The following is a 6,000-nucleotide window of genomic DNA, read 5'->3' as shown; positions in this document are numbered from 1 at the left end:
TCCAATTTTTGGCCAAGTTAATGAATCTGGGATAATTCTAAAAGAAAAGGGTCAGACACAATTTAGTGGGTTACTTTTAAGACAATAAAATCTTTGAGAAGAAGAAAAGGAAGCAAAACATGTCAATGCCTGATTTCCGTTTTAAAACTGTTATGAAAATACTTTATTGGATTGTAAAGTCTCTCCAGACAACCTGAACAAGATAAGATGGTAGCTGTTGCAAGTGTAAACTGGTCTGAGGAAAGTAGGAGAATGAGTCAGGGAAAGAGGGCATAATGGACAAACTGTTTTAAGGGAAATGAATTTGATAATCGGGCCATCAACTGAGACATTGGAACTGCACAGGGGGAGACAAGCAAAGATCTAGAGACAGAGATCCCCGTTGAAATGAAATAGTTAATATGGCCTAAAGAGTAAGGAAACATCTTAAACAATCAAGACAATAGAGAAACTGAACTCAAGAGAACCTTAGGATGATCACGGTCAGGAAAGAAAACTTAGAGGTAAAACTATGAGGAATCTGTAGTTCAGGAATTCAAATGTAAGGAGAAATAATACTGAACATCAATTTACCACAAGATGGATACAGGTAAAGGGAAAGCTGGAAAAGGACTAAATAGATGTATTACTGATTATATTAATGTGCCTGTGAGCTGCAAAAAGTAAAACCATAGGATTAACACCTTGAGGACAGGCAGAGTTAAGCGGTTCCCAGAGAGAACCATCACTGGAAGTGAAGATACTGAGCCATTGAAAGATAGGATGAGAAGGTGCATTGTAGAGTTGTTTAAGGAATTGAGGTCGGACATGAGACAGCAGCAGGAGGGAGTAAACTGGAAGGAGTGGGGAGAACCCAAATGGATTCAGATCAGGGAACTCATTTCACAGGGAGAATCATTAAAGAAGTGTGTAACCTTATGGAGATTAAACAGAAATTCCATATTCCTTACCAACCCCAGAGTCCAGGGATGGTGGAAAGGATGAACTGAACTTTAAAAAAAAACATCAATCAAGAGACAGGGAACAGCCCAATATTCTAATGCGCCGTGGGCTACCCCAAGCAGGACCGCCAGTTTCACCCCATTTGAAATGATAACAGGTAAAAGCCACGCAATTACCTGAAGGTATTATAGTAGGAGATGTAGGGCCACAGGAAGGAAAAATACAGGACAATGTAAGGGAATTAAGTAGGCAATTAAGTTGAGAGAGGAAGTTAGAGACTGACAGATGATTAAGGATATGGAAACAGGCAAATCCAAAGATCAACAATGGACCATACCAGGTAATTATGACAGGTGACACATGTGAACTTGTAGATATGAGAACGGGAAGTAAATGGAGGCATTACACACAGTTAAAGATACACGACAATTGACCAAGCGGTAACCCGGAGAACGGGAGCCGATGTTAATGTCTCCACAGATCTACGATCCTGGTCGTGGGCCTATCAGTACTGGCAACAAGGTCGGGGGGTCATCACTGCTCATCCTGCACCGCAGGAGGAACTTTGGTACAGCACAGACAGTGCCGAATGCGACAGGCGACGGGGAATGATAAATGTAACAGTAGGAGAACAAGTGCTTTCAAATTGTAGTAAGGGTTTGCTTCAGATCGGGCGTGGGAGGTCCGCCACTACCCAGCCACCTCCCACCTCTACTTTCACAGTCTGAGTAGAGATAATTGAAGCCCCTCAGACCACACCGACTGATCCATCTTGTCCGACTATGCATCCAGGACCGACGAATGGTTTGGTGCTGGTTAATCAGAAGTTTTGTATGATGATGTACACCATGAGCTGGTACCCATAGTCTAGAATGTATCCGGTGTCCTCCTGCCCCAGTGGTGCTCAACCCATACCCAAGCACTCTATACGGCTCTGACACGCCAACTGATGACTGAAGCAGTTCAGTTCAACGGCGAGGTGCGATCAGGCTTGGGAGGGAACCGCGTTAAGCGCAGCCTGATAAATGATGCCGCTACAATATTCAGTATAGGGACATCATTGGTTAATCCAAAGCCTGGCTTCCGTGCTCGAAAGTCATGCGGAGACTATCAATAAACTAACTGAAATAGGGAAAAATATTTCAGACGAAGCGAGCAGAAATGATGTATGCAACACCTATGGATCTTGGGCACTGGAACAAGCCCGAGAAAATTTAAGACAGACTAAAGAAGGGGTAGTCCCTTTATGGGTAACTAATCAGCATTTATTGAATCTCTCACGACACAAGAATCATGACTTGACCGAATGCCAGCTCAGGGGTTTAACACCTGTATGTAGAATGAATGTTGAATGTATAGTGAATAGTAATATGCTAACAGGCATTGTATTAGTAATACCTGTCATACCTATGTCAATGACATAACCCAGGCAAGACGCCCACAGTGACTGCTGGTACGGGACCCCAGCCATGGGGCCCATTTGTACACCTACAAATGGACTTCATACAAATGCCTAAATGTATGGGATATAATTATGTTTTAGTTCTAGTGTGTTTGTTCTCGCGATGGGTGGAGGCGCATCCCACCCGAGGAAATGATGCTGTTATTGTTGTAAAATTGTTGTTCATTTTACCACTAAAGTGATAAAGAAACTGCTGAGGGCCTTACAATGCAACCATCACCTTTCCTGCCCATACCACCCGCAGTCTACTGGGGCGGTGAAAAGACAAAAATGTTATTCTGAAAAACAAACTAGCTAAAGTTATGTGAAGAAACCGGTTTCAGGGCCTGAAGCTCTCTACCCCTGGCGCTCATGACTATGCGACCTCACCCTAACTGTCTCAAGCGCTTGCATATACAGGTAGTAGAAGCTCAGAAAAAACCCACCATTGAAGATCGCCATCAATACCAGCCCGGGGGACCTAGTCCTGGTAAAGACCTTCAGGAGAAAAAGAACTGTTTGGAACCTCGATGGGAAGGGCCTTTCCAAGTCCTGCTCACCACCCGTACGGCCGTGAAGGTTGAAGGGCGACCCTTGTGGATCCCACGCCTCGCACGTCAAGCGGACGCTGACCTCGGACGGAAGCGCTTGTGCAAGAACTTTAACTGAGCCGTCGGAATGCTGACTCTGATTTGGATCCTGTCCTGCGTGGCCCTTGCGGAGGCTTGGAATACCAATTCTGCGGTTCAACGAATGCTGGCCGTAGCCTCGCAAGTTAATCGGACTAAATGTTGGATTTGTACTCATTTTCCTCTATGCAAAACAGCAGCTGAATTGCATGAGAGGGTGGAAAGGACCCTACCTTGTGCTGCTAACAACTTGAACGGCCCTGAAGATTAAAGGGAAGGAAGACTGGGTCCACGCCACTCGCTGTAAAAGACATTGTCCGGCAACAATATAGCAGCTGTTACCAAGTGATCTAACTTGTATTATGTATTGAAACGGAAGTTTTGAGTAATTTTTATAAAAAAGATTCTTGGTGGTCTGTAATACTAGGTTGGTTCTCCGGTTGGGGAAGTTGGTTGCTATACGTTTTAATTGGGTTGGTCGTAGCATGTGTTATAGGGTGTTGTGCATGTGTTGCTTTGGGGATTTGCTGTTCCCAGGTTATTAACAGTGTCTCTACTGGATTAGGAGGAGCTCCAGTTGTTCCTCAATTGATGCGCACTGGCCCCAGCAAAACCCACTGGTGGAGAGAAAAGGTTTACCCTGCCAGGGATCGGCCTTTCCCTTATGGTTATGAGCCCCCTTATGATGATGAAGATACTATTCCTCATTGGTATTAATCTGAAAGATTAACAAGGAGGGATTGTGGAAGAATAAAATACATCTACAGGTCAACTAAGGGTTAAACAGTTAGCACCATAGTGGAATACTACAGCACAGTTCCCTCTTTTTGTTCTAGCAGGCACACCTGCAGCTGCCAGCTAATGGAGCAGGAGGGGAGAAAGGGGAGTGTCATGGGCAGGCTTCCTGGAGTCCTTGAGACAGGATGTCTGCCCCCAGGATCAAGCAATGGTCATCTATTCTCTGTCTCACTTTTATTACTACGTGAGCTTCCCCCAATATCCTGTATAGTCATAAACTTAGAATAGACTAATTGTGTGACAATGATTCTCAATGTAATTGATCATTGAAAGTTAGACAGCCTTATCACCTTCAAGCTCTTTGATATGTACAACTTCTACTATAAATACGTGTGTGCTCTGATGCTTCCTCAGAGTGTCAGCTAGCTACCTTGTATGCTGCTGGGCTCTCCGTGCTCGCTTCGGCAGCACATACACTAAAATTGGAACGATACAGAGAAGATTAGCATGGCCCCTGCGCAAGGATGACACGCAAAATCGTCTCCGTGATATCACGATTAATAAAGGCTTCCGAGACAAACCTCCTGGGTCTGAGTGTTCACTCCGATTTCCGCGACAAACCCAATCATACACACACACACACACAAACACAGACACACAAACACATACATACTCAGACAAACACACTCACACACACACACACACACAGACAGAGGCATATACAAACACACACAATCACACGCACAAACACATACACACACTCATACAGACACATACGGACTCAGAGAAACACACTCTCACACATACACTCATGCGCACACACACACACTGAAACACACATTCTCACACACACTCGCACACATGCACTCAAACACACACACATATCCAGACAAACATACTCACAGACACACACACACACACAGACATACAAACACACATGCACAAACACACACAATACCACACAGGCACACTCACACAAACACATACATACTCAGGCAAACACACACAGACTCACACACTCATTCACACACACACACACACACACACACAATACCACACAGGCACACTCACACACACACACACATACATACTAAGGCAAATACACTCACACACACCCAAACCCACACACACACACACACACAAACACACACATTCTCACACACACTCAAACACACACACATTCACAGATACACAGACAAGCACACATTCTCTCAAACACACGCACACATACCCAAACACACATTCTCACACACACATGCTCTCACACACACACACACAGACACACAAACTCACACACATTCACTCACACACATTCACACACACACATTCACACACACTCAAACACACACACTTACATACACACAGAGGCTCAAGCACGCTTGCACACACACATTCGCACAAAAGCACTCAAACACACACACGTACATACTCAGACAAACATACTCACAGACACACACACACATGCACAGACATACAAACACACATGCACAAACACACACAGGCACACTCACACAAACACATACATACTAAGGCAAACACACTCACTCACACACCCACACACACAGAAACACACATTCTCACACACCCTTGCACACACACTCAAACACACACATTCACAGATACACAGACAAGCACACACTCTCTCAAACACACGCACACACACCCAAACACACATTCTCACACACACACAGACACACACACGCTCTCACACACACACACACACAGACAGACACACAAACTCACACACACATTCACTCACACACATTCACACACAGTCAAACACACGCACTTTTTAAAACAAAACACGCTCCAACTAGGCTCCCACTTGGACTGGGAAACGCCTCCGGTTTCTAATTGTCAGCCGTAGTCGGAGAATACTGAAGCGAGCTGCATCTTGTTGGAACTGTTCCACCATGTTCGGGTGTGGCACTCACTGAGGCTCAGAACAGGGGCAATAGTAGAAAATACAGTTTGTCGCGGACCCATTTACAAAAACATTTATGACTTCGAAAACGAAATGGACCACGGCGTGGTGCGACTTACCGTATCCATTACTATTTTATGATTAAGCGAATGCTTCCGGACATGCTCACATCGTACCTGACCTGTGACGCATGGTATGTGACTCAACACCTCCGACGATGACAAGTTAATTTACTGGGCGTCAACTGGGAGATGCCTTCATATTTCTGCAGGTCTACCATCATCAGTCAAAACATCCTGCCCCAGAAATGGCAAAGAAGGCCCAAG

At 44.9% G+C, this 6,000-nt stretch overlaps 1 non-coding gene across 1 annotated transcript; it reads left to right on the top strand.

Moving 5' to 3' along the window:
• Positions 1-4,202: 4,202 nt before the first annotated feature.
• LOC144675557 (U6 spliceosomal RNA) lies at positions 4,203-4,311 on the top strand. Its single transcript, XR_013575085.1, has one exon. It is a non-coding gene; the product is annotated as a U6 spliceosomal RNA (small nuclear RNA).
• Positions 4,312-6,000: the final 1,689 nt, after the last annotated feature.

Source organism: Cetorhinus maximus, unplaced genomic scaffold (assembly GCF_964194155.1).
Source record: "Cetorhinus maximus unplaced genomic scaffold, sCetMax3.hap1.1 HAP1_SCAFFOLD_1004, whole genome shotgun sequence".
NCBI classification, from domain to species: domain Eukaryota; kingdom Metazoa; phylum Chordata; class Chondrichthyes; order Lamniformes; family Cetorhinidae; genus Cetorhinus; species Cetorhinus maximus.
The sequence above is the reverse complement of the archived record's forward strand: the minus strand, read 5'-3'. Positions and strand labels throughout refer to the sequence as shown.